This window comes from Sturnira hondurensis, unplaced genomic scaffold, assembly GCF_014824575.4.
Source record: "Sturnira hondurensis isolate 20B ecotype Veracruz unplaced genomic scaffold, ASM1482457v3 Scaffold0000880, whole genome shotgun sequence".
Classification (NCBI taxonomy): Eukaryota; Metazoa; Chordata; class Mammalia; order Chiroptera; family Phyllostomidae; genus Sturnira; species Sturnira hondurensis.
Genome location: NW_028073511.1, coordinates 1464623 through 1480723, shown reverse-complemented (window position 1 = coordinate 1480723; position 16101 = coordinate 1464623). Strand labels below are relative to the sequence as shown.

At 43.3% G+C, this 16101-nt stretch overlaps 1 pseudogene; it reads left to right on the top strand.

The window, feature by feature from the left end:
* The window catches only part of LOC118993876 (sterile alpha motif domain-containing protein 9-like), a 100918-nt pseudogene extending 85864 nt beyond the window's left edge, over positions 1-15054 (top strand).
* The last annotated feature ends 1047 nt before the right edge of the window (positions 15055-16101 follow it).

Sequence of the window (16101 nt, the reverse complement as noted above, 5' to 3'; positions counted from 1 at the left end):
CACAGTCAACCACAGAAGTCAATTCCAGTGTAACCTCTGAGTTCATAAATGACTCTAAGCTATTGATGAGAGTTCAATGCTAACTCTGCAGGTGTTCTCTACCGGATGTGTGCAGCCATCAAGGCAGATAAAGAAGAGGTAGAATACTTTAGTGTGGGTGTGTCTGTTAGTATTAAGTTCTGCTGAAAGTAATCAGTGTAAAGAAATGCCTTAAACGAGATAGAATCTTAGTTTTCTGAGAGGTGAGCATCTAAGGATGGTCTGGTGGCCCTATTTCATAAAGTATTTGGACTCCTTCAACTCTCTGTCCCACTAACTCTAGGGAGAGAAATACTCTGCCACAGAATTAGTCACATCTCCATAAACTTGCATGTGACTTGAAACAGTCTTAGAACACATTTGAAATCTCACATGGGTGCATCTAATATCCGTGTTTGTGTATGGGAGAGCATAATTCGCACCTAGAATCATAGCTGCAAGGGAGCCTGGGAAAAGTCGTTTTGAGCTGTTTAGCCTTTGCAGTAGAGGAAAATACTAGAAGTTGGGAATGAATGCTGAGGACTAATTGTCTGTATGCACCACAGTTTGTTAAAGAGAAGGAGACATTCCAAGAGGAGCAGAAGTTATTTTCAAAAGATGGGGTTATAAGGGAATATCATAGACTGAATGTTTGTGTCCTCCCCAAATTCATATGTTGAAATCTAACCCCCAATGGTATGGTGTTTGGAGGTGGGGCCTTTAGTACATGAGTAGGTCATCAGAGTGGGACCTTCATGAATGGAATTAGTGCCCTCATAAAAGAGACCCTGGAGGCCCCTCCCATCATTTCTTCTACCAGGAGAGGTTACTGAAGATGGCTGACCATAATCCAGAAAATGAGCTCTCACCAGGCACCAAGTCTTCTGGTGTCTGGGTCTTGGATCAAACCTCCAGAACTGTGAAAAATAAGTGTTTCTTGTTTATGAGCCACCCAGTCTATGATATTTTTATAGCAATTCTGAGCAACTAAGACACATAGATTTAAACAACCATGGCTCCCTGGCAAGACTGTAGAGTGCCAAGGCCTCAGCAACTGCTGCTTTCTCTGCCTCTCTTCTCTCCTCCCCTCCCTCTTTGAAAACATTGAGATTAGACCTTGTCCCAGTAGAAAGTGGGGTAGGGGGAGGGTGTGTATTCCTTGTGACCAGGACACCTATTATTCCTGCCCTGGTAGGGAGGTGGGCAGGAAAGAGCGGACAGAACTAGAGAGATGGAGAACAGGTTAGAGTGTCACCCCGATCTTTCCTAACCTGCCAACATGGGGATCTCTGCACTTCAGAGAGGAACAGATAAATATGGAAGCACATACATTATTAAATGTAATTACATTGTTACTTATAGGTTCAATTAAACACTCTGGGGGGTTTTATAATAATTTGGGGGAGGGTGATGCATGCAGCAACACCATTAACCTTTAATCACAGTTCTTTCCCTTCAGAATGCAGTAATGGCCCTATTATTAATTAGTAGTGAAATAATTAAATAAGAATAGAAGCCATTAGATCACGATTTCTCTCATTGGGACCTCTACCTAGATTTAAATGTGGTCTCTTGACCTTTCTCCCCAGAGAAAACACATCTTGAGATATAGGGGTGTGTCTGAGGGGAAGATGCTAAATTTTCTGCAGCCTCTTCTCTCCCCGGGGTACAAAGTACAAAAATGGATTGGATCGGTATTTGGCATATGCAGGGTTCACTCTTGGGATGTCTATTTGCTCCTTTAATTATTGATACTTGTCCCTTCTGGATACTGGGAATGTATCCAGAATGTAGGGTGGTATGTAGGGTGGTATGAGAATGTAGGGTGGTACAAATTACATAGTTCTGAGAAGCCCTAGGACCTTGCTGAAATCAGCACAGTCCTGACCGTTACCTTCTACTCATTGCCTGCTCCCCTGCCCCCCACCCTCACGACTCCTGGAGTCTCAGTGGGCTTTTAGAGTCCATCTGCCACTCATCTCCTGGGAGGTTTGAGGCCTGAACACCATGCTTCCAAAACATCCATTCATTCACCCACTTTCCTCTGTTTGGGTTTCCTGGCTCCTCCTGTGTCAGGAATCATGGGAACCACTGAGGGGATGAAGTCAAAGATCACTGCTCTTGGGGGAACCCTGTAAAAGTCCGTTGTAAACCATACTGCAATTATTGCAATTCTGTAATGATTGTTGTAGGATTGATAATAACAACAGTAGTGAGAAGATCAAGGTCTAGGGGATGCTCTAAGGATGGTACCACAGAAGTTATCCTGGAGAATGTGACACCCAAATGAATCTTTTAAGATAAACAAAGCTAACAAATAAAGAAAAAGGCAGGGGAATGTAGTGGTCCAAGTGCAAGACACATCATAAGCAAGAGCACAGAGGTGTAACAGCATCTACTTGCCCTTGTATATCTTTAATCCAGTGGAATACCCCATCTACAACCATACACCATACAGCTCTCCTATATCCATGGAAATTATTCCAGATTCTGCTTGCTATGCCCTCCACCCAAGTCTCTGATTCTTGGGTCTGGCTTAGATTTAGCATCTCGCTCTGGCTCCTGTGGACTCAGTGCCTGTATCAGGCTCTATGGTCAGGAACCAGTGGTTACCTTCAGTGTCTCCCAGCAGGGTGTCCTACACACCAGCTTTCTTCCTTGGCTTCCTTGTGCAGCACAACTGCTCCAACCCCTTTCCACTCAAGTTCCGTTGCCACCTTGAGCCCACCAGTTAGCAGTCAGTTCTGTCCAGTTTGAAGAGACAATAGGACCTAAACACACACATACATTGTGCTCTGAGCCTATCCAAACACACAGCTGCCCTTGTACTTATGCCGATCATGAATCCTTGGCCTGACATATCTCTGGCATACACCTTCCTTTCTTTCCTTCAGAACTGATGAGACTTGCAGAGTAGTTCTGGATTTCATGAAAATACAAGTGCAGCTAATTTAACTGAGAAACAATAAATATGTCTTTAAAAACAAAGTTTATTTTCTCTCACACTGAAGCCTCACGTTGGAGTCTGGTGGCTCCATAGTCATTGGGAACCCAGGCTCCTTTTATCTCATGGTCCAAGGTGGCTCCTGCCCTCCCAGGGAACACAGGGCCATTCCTTTTAAGGACATAATTTGCAAATTGTCCATATCACTTCTGCTCAGACATAAGCACTCAGTAGTAAGTTGTAGAAGAGACTGGGAAGTATATTCTGGTGGCCATGTGTATCCAGCTATAGGTTTTATATAAGAGGGAAGAATGGGTTTGGGGAGACAAGTAGTAGACTCTGTCATAATCTTTGTAAATCTGCAACCGTTGCCTTTCTAGATTTCTCAGGATGTCACAAGGCCTGATAATTGTAGAGTCTCTGCTGTTCTCCCTGATTTCAGTTTTTCACTCATTCAAAATATATCAAGCGACTACTAAGCAGTGGACCCTGGGGCTTTGGTAAATGGTTAACTTACTCATTGTTAAAAGACAAGATATGGACACAACCAATCACAATACTTGTTTGGAAATGAGAAGCTCCATTAAAAAGGTGCAGACAAAGGGCTACAAAGGTTCAGGGCATGGAAACTTCTTTCTGGAAGGATGGGAAGACATCATGGAGGAGGTAGTGTTGGAGCTGAGCCTTGGAGGTAGAGTATATGATTTGAAGCCTCATACACTGAGTTGGACAATACTTCACTTTTCTTCATAGAGTTTTAGGAAGGCTGCAAGGAGCTCATGTCTTGCCTGTATGTGGGAAACCAGGAACAGCAGAGAAAGGAAAGAGGGGCCTTTCCACTTGGCTCTGGTGCCCAGGGAAAAGCTTTCCTCTACTGAAGGAGTTTGGGAGAATCACAAAATTCAGGCTATACCCTACGCTAGGCCCTATGGGGACACAGGCTCTGGCTTCAAGGTGTTTGTAATCTCTTTAAGGTTTAGAATGGCACCTAGCAATTGTATGCAACAATAATTGTTATCTATCATAACAATTATTGATAGATAATAGAGAGGGGAGAAGAGAGGGACAAGAGGGGAGGAAAGAGAGGAGGAGGGAGAGGAAAGAGGGAAGGGGAGAAGGAAGAGAAGAGGGAGTGTCAGAGGGGAAGGGGAATGTAAGTGTGATTTACAGTAAAATACCTCCAGTGTGGAGGCTGCATTGTATGACTGGAGGGGTGAGAAGGGAGAAATATTGGGAGTGCTGTGTCTTTTCTGGGCACATGCCCAGAGAGAAGATGAGGTCCAAGGGGCAAAGGAAAAGTAGGACTGAAGTTCAAAACCAGAAGGAGGACTAGGAAGTGGGTGAACATATAGGGTTTCCTGTCAGGAAGACAGGTCAGGCCCCTTTTCTGGGGCTCGAATTTCTCTCTAAAAGGGGTTGGGCCCATGCTCTCATTCTTCAGATCTATTGACATAAATTCTTTGGAGTTCCTGGAGCTGATACGATCAGTAACTGTAAGCCTTGGACAGCATCCAGGAGGCCATAAATCTTGAACAAATGGTTATATAAACTTGCATCAGTGTGATGTGCAAGGGGGAGGGGGAGGGCCCACTTAGCAGGAATAATGTTCCATGTAAAAGTTTGAAAGTTGAAGGAGAAAGAGGCTGGATGCCTTGCTAATAAGAGCTAACAGTGATCACACATTTACTGTGATCCAGGCACTGTTCTAAGCCCTTTATGTGAATCAATTAATCCTCCCAGCAATTCCATGAAGAAATTGTATATGGGAGAAGTGTGTCTGTGGGGAGGGCAGCATGGAAGAATGAGAGAATTGGATGTTGTCCAGATTGGGACACAAGATGATCAAAGGGCAACTTGTTCCTTACCTCTGGGCCTATTTACTAATGCACAGAACACACATAGGTGCCCTAGTGCAGGTTAGTAATCCCATTCAGAAACACTGTTGGAGGAGGTCACCAAGAAGTTAGTAATGATAGCTGACGCTCAGGCTGGACCTAGGCAATCAAAGTCTCCTGACCCTCTCACCTGTGCTTGGAAGGTACTCCCTGCCCAACATTTCCGCCATGGGAGCTATTTTCCAAGACACATCCTTAAGAGAGTAAGGTGATGTTGTGACCATCTGGATGATATACATGATTACACCCAGATAAGACTTCTATGTAAACTTTTCAGATTCTGACAGGCAAATCTTAACAGAGATCTCTTCATCTTGTGGTCACCCAAAACAAGCCTTGTAAGTGAATTCTCTTGCTTATTAAGTCTGCCACCTACTAATCTGGAGTGGTCTGCCTCGTTCTTCAGTTCCTCCCTGCTCTCTGTGGATGGGGTCAGGCTGAAAACGCACAAGAACACCTTCCAGAGTGGCCGGTCCATAGGTGGTGCTCAGCTAGTGGTTCCTGAGAGAGTCGGGACACAAATACTAGAAGCTCCAGGACATCTCCATATTTGATTGGGATAAGAGAAAAGAATGCTTGAACTCACTACCATTTTGGACTCTAAAATACATGGTTTGCCCACAACATTTTATTTACTCATCCAACCAGTAGTTATCTGTGAGGTGCCACACTGTTCTAGACTCAGGGAGTACAGTGCAAGCCAGGCAGACAAAGTTTCTTAGCTTGCAGAAATTAGCCCTTGTGGGAGATGTCATTAATCAAATATCCCCATCTATAAATAAATAATTGTATAGTAATGAATATTATGAAGGCAAAATTCAGGAGCCATCGGAACGGACCTAGAGGGGCCTGGTCTGGTTTGATGAGAAGGTAGAGTGCTGGCCAGAGGAAAGGGCATGGGGGCTGACACCTGAGGATTAGTTGGAGATTCCAGGTGGAGGGGAGGGGTCGTGGGGAGGGGAGAGGGAATACCCTTGGAGAGCAGGGTCAGGTCTGGCTTTTATCTCACCTAAGGCGGGGTTTGAGAGAGGACACAAGTGGAAGCCAGATCTTTGATCTTCAGTGTATGTAAAGCCATTCAATGGCTTTAAGTATCTAAAGGTTAGCACTGGTTTTAAAATGTCAGTTTGGTTTGAATAAGGAAAAACTTTGAAAGGGGTCAGTTGGGTAGGGAGTGACTCAGAACATGGCCCCTCCAGCTCGGAGAACAGATGGCTGCCCGGCCAGCAGCCATTAGGAGCTAGGAGATCAGCCGGTATCCGGAGTCCCAGCCTTCTCAAGGCCCCAGTGTCTATCACAACCCTGTAGCATTTTCACACACTACTGAGGCCCCCTCCCCACTGCCACTGCTCCCTCCCCAACCTTGTAAGTATCACCGAGGCTGGAGGTGGGACATGGTCTCGCTAGCACAGATCTGCTGCCATAGGTGCTCTTCCCTGTGACTTGAGTAATAAGGGGCAGGTCCACATCTGCTGGTCCTCCTAGTAGGTTTTTTGGAACATCATGAGCACAAGTGCAGTGGAGCTCCTTGGCTTGGAACTCCAGCATTACAGTGGGGCACAACAAAATTTTAAGAGGCTCTGGACAAGACACAAGTATGTCAGACCTTCTTTTCGCCCCTCCTGATTCATTCTTTGCCCTGCTCTGTGCCCCAGAAAGCAGACCTGGACTTCCGTCCGTGTACCTTATTCTCTCTGCCTTCCATCTGGGTTTGTCCACAGAGGAGAACCGGCCGGAGATAGGAAGGAGGAGGGAAGTGAGACAGGGCTGTTCATCCCTCACCCCAGTTGAAGCAGGCAAGTTGTTTCTATCGTCCTATTAACCTAAGATTGCATCTTGGGGCTCCAATTTGTGAATTGTCCATTTGTTAATCTCTCACTCAATTACCCAAATTGAATACGCCAGCTGCGTCAGCCAGGATCTGACTGACAGTGATGGAGGCTTAAATATGGTGGTGACTGTGGAGTTGGAGGAAACTGAATGGATTCAAGAGATATTTAGAAAGAGTTAGTATCTTCTGTTCAATCGAGTTATACTGTCATTTAACTTTTTAAAAAATAAACGATTGATCTTGGGGGCCTTACCTCATGGGGTGGTCAATTTGGGTCCCCCAGGAAGCAGACACCAAGACAAAAGTGCAAAAGATTTCTTGGGAGAAACACCTGTGGAAGGTAAAGGGAGAGGGGGCAAGGGTAGATGAGGACAGTCTTCAGACTGGGATGTAGGTCTGACCCCTAACAAGGAGAGAGGGAAGGGTGAATTGAGTAGGAAGAGCCTCAGACCGGAATGCAGCTCTGAGAAAGTGATAGCCAGGCTTTGAAAGCCTTAGATGTCCCCCCCATAAAGGGGGCCCACTGAGCAGGAACGCCCAATTTCTAGCACTCCTGCCATGCTCCGCCCTTTGCTGGGAGCAGCCTAGAAAAGACTGTGGTTGTGGTGGAAACACTCTCATGGACTCCAAAGGCAGATTCTTGTGGCAATTTCTAGAACTGGAAGAGAGATTTGAGTAGCCCACCACCAAGACTGCTACAGTTCTCCCGTGAGATAGGCCGCATGCTCCTTGGGGGCCTGAAGCAGTACTGGCCATATAAGGAAACCCTGGAATAAACTCAGGAATGAGTGCACCTTCACATAGCTATGGGGGTGGGGGCTGTAAACAAGGGCGTGTCCTGCGGAATTGGTACCTCCAAATTTATTTTTTTAATTTTAAAATCCTGTGATGCCTAGATTGAAGCTGGCTGAAGCTTGTTTGGTTCTCCCCTGAGCTCCTGAACCAACCTGTAAGCACTGTCCTCTCAGGTGGGGAGTCATCCCCCAGAGAGCAGAGCTTACCTTCCCCCACAGAGAACCCATGTATATTTCCTTGGTGGCAGTGAAGACTGGACAAACCTGGATTTAAATTTTAATTCTACTACTGACTAGCTATGAGCACTTGGGCAAAACTAAACTCTCAGGTTCCTCATTATAACAGTAATTTATTGAGCATCTACTATATGTCAGATAATAGTTCATTCTAGGAGTAGTATATACTACCATGGACAAAATATTTGTGTCACACCAAAATTCATACGTTGAAACCTAATCCCAATATGGTTGTGTTTGGAGGTGAAAGCTTTGAGAGGTGATCAGGTCATGAGAGCAGCCAGATGTGGCCGTCTGCCATGTGAGGACACAGTGAAAAGGCATCTGTCTATGAACCAGAAAGCAGACCCTCACTAGACACTGAATATGCCATGATCTTGGACCTCCCAGCCCCTGGAACTATGACAAATTAATTTCTATTGTTTGTAAGCTACCCAGTCTATGGTATTGTTTTTATAGCAACCTAGATAGCCTTAGATGTATACCTAATGTGGTTAAATCCCATTTTACTGCTGAGGAAACAGGCTCAGATATGTTACGGGACTGGCTACAATTCACAGCTCAAAAAGGGTGGGATCAGGAATCAAACCACACCTCTGCTGTCAAAGCCACTCTCCACATCTCCCCACCGCCTCAGATTCAAAAGAGGAACATCAGAATCTAAGACCAAGAACCTCTCCATGGATACCCAATATCACTCTCAACTTGTTTACTGAATTGTTTTCTCTCTTCGTCTTTAAAAATGTGTCAGGCAGGGACATGGTAGGGAAACAATAAATCTCTTACTTGCTTCTCTGGCTCCTCCACTCTCCATTCCTCCTCGTCCTCTCCCATTCACCTCCTCAAAAATATCTCCATTGTCCCCTCATCCTGCCAGTTTCCTTAACTCCCTCGCCTCCTCTGCTGTCTATCGCCTCCCCCTACACACTCTCTCTCGCCTCTTCCTCTGCTTTTCCCTTGGCTGGGCCATGTCTTCAGACATCTCACTAAAGTAATCATTGACCTGAATTCCTATTCCATTGCATGTACAATTATGCTCCACAGGAAACCCTAGGGGAGTCTAACCGACTCCCACTCTATTCCACATGAATCAAAACAGCTCCCAAGAAAGCAGTTTAATAGCCCCAATTAATGGAGTGCTGCTCAGCCCTCCATGGGAGATGTTTCCAGTCCAGCACCACCCACCTCCTTGGTCCCCAGCCAGCACTGCCCACCTCCCCAGTCTCAGTGCTCAGAGACATCAAAGGTCTCCTCCAAATTGAATGAGGCTTTGGGTTTATTTAGTTTTCCTAGTTAATTAACTGGGTGCAAAGATAGCTCGTGAATTATGTGAAAAGTATTCCCATGTCCTCTCTCAGTCTCCTCTGGGCTAGAGAATCCCAGTTGGGCCTTAAAAACTTAGCTTATCTCTACTGCGATATAGAAGTCAGGTCTCTTCACCAGCACGAGGCGGCATATGGTTTGCATGCATTGCACTGTGTTAGTGGCAAGGCCAGAAGCCCGCTTCCCCCAACCCCTTTTTTTGCCTCTACTTTCTCTCTTACCAACCTCAAGAAATCCTTCTCTCTCTTCCCCTTCCATAAAACGCCCACCACGAAGTTGCTCTTCATAGATGCCAGAAGCTAGTATTACAGGAATGCTCCATCAACAGAGTGAACTTCTATGGGAGGTTCCAAGAAGGGGGAGGATGCCAGCACTCTGTGCCATCTGGACTTTTTCCAGGGCCCATCTGGAAGAAGGCTTTGCTCAGTAAGCTCTTGGGAATGTCTCCCCACCTTGGAGTTCTATGCTGGTTGAATGTCATCCTTGTATTGTAAAATCTCATCTGTACTTCCAATGACAATAGCTCATGTATACAATGTAACAGCGATTCTCAAACTTTAGAATGCAGCAACATCTCCCGGAGAACTTGTTTAAAAAAGATTTGATTCTGAGGTGGAGCCCAAGAAGTTGCATTTCTAAAAAGCTCCCTGCTAGTGACTTTAACTTTTTTGTAAATGCTTTGAAATCCACATCCCACTGCTTAACACAGACCACAATATCCTTAGAGCTAGCCCTTTCTCTCACAAACAATGAGTGATCTTCGCTTTGTCTCCATGTTTCATTTCCACAGTATTGCTTCTTAATGTAGAGATACGTGTTTTTTTTCATACAGAGTGTTTTGGAATAACATCTACTTCAGTGACAAATCTGTCAGATGTTGTATTGTTCTGAAGTAGGACTTCCACAAACCTTAACTCCCCAATGCACTTCTTGGCTTCATTGATCTCACTATCTTCAAAACACTTGTTTTTAAGATTTTATTTATTTATCTTTGGAGGGGAAGGGAAGGAGAGAGGGAAAGAAATATCAGTGTATGGTTGCCTCTCATGAGTCCCCAGTGGGAACTGGCCTGCAACCCAGGCATGTGCCCTGACTGGGATTCGAACCGTGATCCTTTGATTCACAGGCCCACGCTCAATCCACTGAGTGATGCCAGCCAAGGTTTCAAAACACTTTTTGATCATTAGATTGAAGTGGTCACTGAAGGAATCTTTACTTGTGGTTTTCACACCAACAATTTCCCCATGGGGTTTGTCCTTGACCCCAAAATGGATAGTGCCATTGGTGCTTGAACTCCTACAAGCCGATGCAAATCGGAAGCCTTCATTGATAAATTTCATATTCAGGTCCTTTCCTGTGGCTGTTTCTGTGTTTGTGAGATTGCCTGGTACTGTGTCAGGTGGTGCGAGATAATGTTCTGTATAACAGTGACTGCTGTGGAGCTGATCAAAAGGATGCAGCATACAAGTCAACTGTTCAGTTTTCAGCTCATTATTTTTTTGTCCTCAGTGTTTGCTACTTTACTTAATGCATTTTATTTCATAAGAACTGATTCTTGTTCTTTGGTATCTGGTCTTGCTGAGGGCATGATCAATACCAGATGAAATGATTTTTGATCTTCTTTTTTCGTCTGTTGTGGCTTTTTTTTTTTGGTGTTCTTTTTTGAAGGGTTTGTATGATCTAATTGTCCAGAATTCTGATTGTGATTTTCAGGGAAACTTATTAAAACAGTCACATGCATATTTTGTCAGAATTGCTGGACCCTGTGATGGCACCACGTCTCTAAGCTCCTTTTTAGTTAATTCCCACAGGACTAACTGTGACTTCTTCGTTCAACAGAATCTGTTCATATTTTTCATTGATCTTAAGGCCTTTGGCTATCCATTGTTTCCCGTGCTCTTTGTCCCAGTCTTTGGTAATTTCAGGTAGATTTACTTGTTCAGTCATATCACAGCTGTAACTGAGACTTTTCTGGGTGCCTCAGCGTCTCAAATCCTCTTAGTCAGGGGGACTTCAGTCTGCAGGACACACCTGGTCCTGAGCCAGTTAGCAGAACTTGAGCAACTCCAGGAAAGAATCCTTGCAGTAGTGGCTGGAGACCAGCAGGCTCATGCCCTGCTCTGATGTTCTTCAGAACTCAAATGGACTTTCCCCAGGGGAGGTAGGTCCCTTTATACTCCAGGTCCTCAGTGTCAGAGCCTCGGTGCCTCTGCTGTTTTTGTTTCATCTGCTGCCTCTGCACAGGGAAGCTGATCCTGGTGAGGGGCTTATCCCTTTCCACAGACCCACTCCTTTCAGGTCTGAAGATGCAATACCTTCCCCTTGCCAGAGTCCTCCTTCAGTGATTTAACCACTCATCTCTCTGGATATCTTAAAGACCAAGATCACCCTCTGTGGAACGAGGAGCTGATGAGGCACAATGGGTCCCTCCTGGTACCTAGCATGAGTCCAGGTCTGCAATTGATCCCGGGTGGGCTTCTTTTCGTGAGTCACCAGATAGTTCATACTACAATTGGTATAGTCTCATAACAAATAAATGTCATTGAAACCAAACAAAGAACTTAGACTTTCTACGGGAAATTAAATGGTTTGCTGTGTTGGACTTTGATCCTAAATACATGATCGAGGGCATGGCCAAAGCTTACCAAAAATGCCAGATAGCAAATCTTTACTTTCCAAATCACTATGAGAAAGAGATAACCACTGTAAGGAAGGGGAGAGGATTCCTAGTCAGAATCTTTACAATCAGCCCCGCTGTATCTCCTACAATGGCAGATCAGACTTGAAAGGTGAGAGGTATAAACTCCTAGGACCACATTTATGCCAGAGAGAAAGAGCTTGACAAGTCAGAAAACTGACTCTCCTTCTTGCCCATAAACATCTAATGACAAGAGGGAAATTTTTGGTAGTGCTTCTGTTACTCTCTCCAGTGCAAAGATCAGCAGATCCACTCATTGACATGTTCTGTGCTTGCTACCAAACTCTCAAGGGAATGGAAAGTATAATGTGTATCTGTGTGAATTCACAGATCTATCAACAGTGGAAACATCTACTACACACAAGATTGACAACTGCAGATGAAGTGACAGACCACAGTATTTCCTCCTTAAATTTGGAAGTGATAAACAGTACTACCCTTAAACTAAAACCAGTCACTCGGTCATCAAGGAGGTTTCTGCCCTTCCACGGAGCGATCATCTTTGGTTGTCCTAGAGAAAAAGGAAGAGGATATCTTGACCACACTGGAAATTCTCTGTGAAAATGAGTGTAAAGGCACAGACATCAAGAAAAATAAATCTAAATTCCAAGAATTTAAGAAAACAAAAAAGGGCACTTTTACTGAGGTAGAAAAGTATCTCTGCATAACTTCCATTTTTTCTTCTGGAAACTATTCCTCAGCCTTTGTCAAAAGAGACAATCATGAAAGCCTTAAAGATCTGATGCAGTGTTGGGCAGGGGTCTCCTAAACCAACATTTGTAAAAATTATCAGTCTTTATCACATCCAGGCTGTGAGGGGTGCTGCACTGGCTCTGAAAGTTCTCTGGGGCCTATAGACAAACTTCAGGTATGCTGTGTTGAAAAACAGACTGATTTTGCAGAAACTGGAAAAGAAGTAATCAAGTTGATTACCTATATGGGAGCCAGCCATCAAGTTTATATTCCTGTATTTCTCCTGGTGGATGATTTTGAAGCACGAGAAAATATCTACATTCTACAGAATACCATCCATTCCATTTTAGTAGCAAATGGTTTGAGATAGGGAAAAACACTGGTAATTATCTTAAACTGCATGACATCCCAGAATCCTGATGAAAGTGCAAAATCAGCAGACAGTATTGCACTGAAATACCAGCTCTCTGCCAGGGAACAAAGAGCTTTTGAGGCCAAACTGGAGGAAATTGAAAAGCAACACAAGAACTGTGAAAACTTTCATTTCTTCATGATCATGAAAGAAAATTTTGATATAATATGTACAGAAATATAGTCAAGAATATCCTAAAAGGACAGAATATTGACTGCAAGAAAGCATCACTCATTACTTTCCTGGCTCTACTCAACTGTCCTGTTATTGATTTTATGATTTCAGTGTCACAGTGTACAACATTTTGGGGAGTCACATTTACTTGTGTGCCCTGGAAACCTGAAAGTGTAGAAGACAAGATGGAAACCTATTCAACACATCTAGTAAACATGGAAGTCACAGAACACAGGGGATATTCAGGTGTGTGCGTTGTCTATCCTTTGATTGCCAGCTCCTGTCTGAAAGAACTGGAAAGTAGCTATCACTTGGATAAGTGTCAAATTACACGGAGGATATTAAAAGAGGAGTTACTCTATGACTCTGGAATAGGGAAAGACAAATTTCAACATGACGTGCAAAGTCTACTACTTAGAAGACAGTGCAGAGTATGGAGATGAAACAGACAACTTGTTTTCTTCATTAATTAAATCTTTACAGAATGATTAAGTTGAAAGGGTCCTGAAACAAGGGAGTGTTCGATTCCCACAACATGCATTTATTTGTCAAGCCTTAGCAAGACATTTCTATAGGGTAAAAACAAAGACTTTAACACTGCTCTCATTGGGCAAATGAGGCCAAAAAGAGAGCACCTAAAAATTTGTATATCTCAGATACGTTTGGTCAGGTCTACAAAAGTAAAATTGAATGGTGGTTGGATGAGAACAAAAACTGCAGGGCTATCACTGTTAATGATCTAACATATTTTCTAGAAGCTGCTGAAAATGCGTCAGGAGCTTTCAAAAAAATTCCAAGAACAGACTGACAGGAAAGACTGAAACAGAGACCTGGTCACCACAGAAATCCCAAAGAAAATATGATGTGTATAATATGGCTGGGTTTTTTTGAATGAAATAGAAGTTGGTCTTTGCACTATTCAGATTCTTCAGATCACTCATTTCCACAAAAAAAAAGAATCATCTAAAAAAAACTATGGCAAAATTATCAAGAAAGAGGAATATTCATACAAAAATGAATATTATTTGAGTCTTAGCAAGTTTGCATCCTTTTTACAAAATTTGCAATCAGATATGGAAAAGTGCTTTGACTCCTTTGCTTATTGTCCGGTTCTTTTGGAAACAAGGAATACTCAAAAAGAAACTGTGGAACTCCCCTTAAGCATGAAAATCAGTCATTGTTTCAGTAAATCATGAAATTTTTCTGCCCTTTGGATTTGGGTCTATTAAAAAGCAGAGTCGGTTACTTCAAGAGAAGAATTGCGGAAAAGCCTAGAAGCTTTGAGAGCAGACAGGTTTTCTGGACTTCTGGACTATCTTAACCCAAATCACAAAGAGGCCACAACCATTATGGAAAATATAGTGAACAAACAAATTTCCTCTTTTTGCAAAATCCACATAAGAGGCTGGTAAAGGAGAAACAAAATTTCATTTTGGCCAACATTCTTCTCAGTTTTCTAAAACCCAACTCCAAGTCCATTCAGCCACTTAACATATTTTCAAAATAGTTCCAAGAAGTGTTACAGTTGGTAGAACAAGGTCATCAATATCCCACCCTTACTTCCTGGCCTGTCTCCTATTCTGGCCAGAGAATGAAGAGGTAGATGAAGATGGGAGAAATAATGGAAAAGTATGACACATGCTTAAATAGATCCCTTGATAGACAGTTACAGGACTATGTGCAGGTCCAGTGAGGCAAGCACACTTTTCTTCCTGGGGAAGAGGAAGGATCTCAACAGTCTTGTTCACAAGGCCGAGATAAAGCAGTACTTCAGTAAAGCACAGAACATAAATTCCTTCTGGTATAGGGGAGATGCGTAGGAAGGAAAGGAAGTCAAAGACCTCCTGTATCATATCACTGGTTGTGCTGAAGGCAAGAAAATCTCTATTGAATATGGAACAGAGAAAAAATAAAAATATTAGTAACATCTGTTTATTCAGGTTCACTCATAAGTAATGGCGACATAGAAAGAATGTCCATCTACCTACAGTTTTCCCTTGAAGGTCAGCTAGCATATGCTATCAAAGTTATTTAAGAAGATATACTATTAGCTGAAATATGTTTATTCATATTTTTCTCTGATCTTATTCTCTCCATTCCCATGGCATTTGGATGACATTATTGGCCTACCTCTATCATGGATTTTGCTTTTGTCTCCCCAGATTATCTATAAGCCTTGGCGGGGCATGAAACCTGTCTACACATAGTCCTTGGCACACAGTAGAATCAACTTTCAGTATTTTAAATAAGCACTTTCAAACTGACATTTAATTAAGAAATATAAATTGATAACCACCAGTCACATCATTACTGGTTACAGGTCAATAAAATCTGTTTTAATTCTAAAAAAGTAAATAAATAATAAAACATAAAAAGCTTCCTGGTGATGAAGATGCAAAGGCATTGACCTTGTCACTTAAAATATGTTCTCAGTACCAGCAGCATGACCATCACCTGAAAACCTCCAGAAATGCAGAATCTCAGACTCCAACCTGAACCTCCTGAGTTAGAATTTTAATAAGGTCCCTGGGGTTTTGTGTGCACAGTGGCATGTGAGATGTACTAGTTTAGAGAAATGCTACTAGATGTACTAGTTTAGAGGTTCCAGCACAGAATTGGGAGCAGCAGGTAGAGAGAAATGACTGTGTCTGTCCTGCCAGGGACGTGACAAGAAACTCATGTCTTCAGAACAGCCTGTACCTCTCCATTCTCACACACTCACACCCCCTACAGCCACCACCAATGAGAATTACTTAATTTCATATCTCTGCCAAGGCCTCAGCTCCAGGAAGGGTGTTTTCCCAGGGAATTTCGCTAAAGGGGAAGGCTTCGCCCACTGGCTTTAGGCTTACCCTTAACCCTTTTGTTCCCCCACAGATACTCGCCTCAGTGGCCCCAGTCCCATAGCTACTTATCATTTCCTTCTTGGGACAGAAGCAGTCTGCCATTATGCCCCTTTTGCTTCAAGAACCTTCTTCCAGAAACTAATTAGAGACTAATAAGGTCACGATGCAAAGTCATTATGCATCACTGATAAAATGAATCATTTATAATTTATGTTATTTCTCTGCAAAGAAATGAT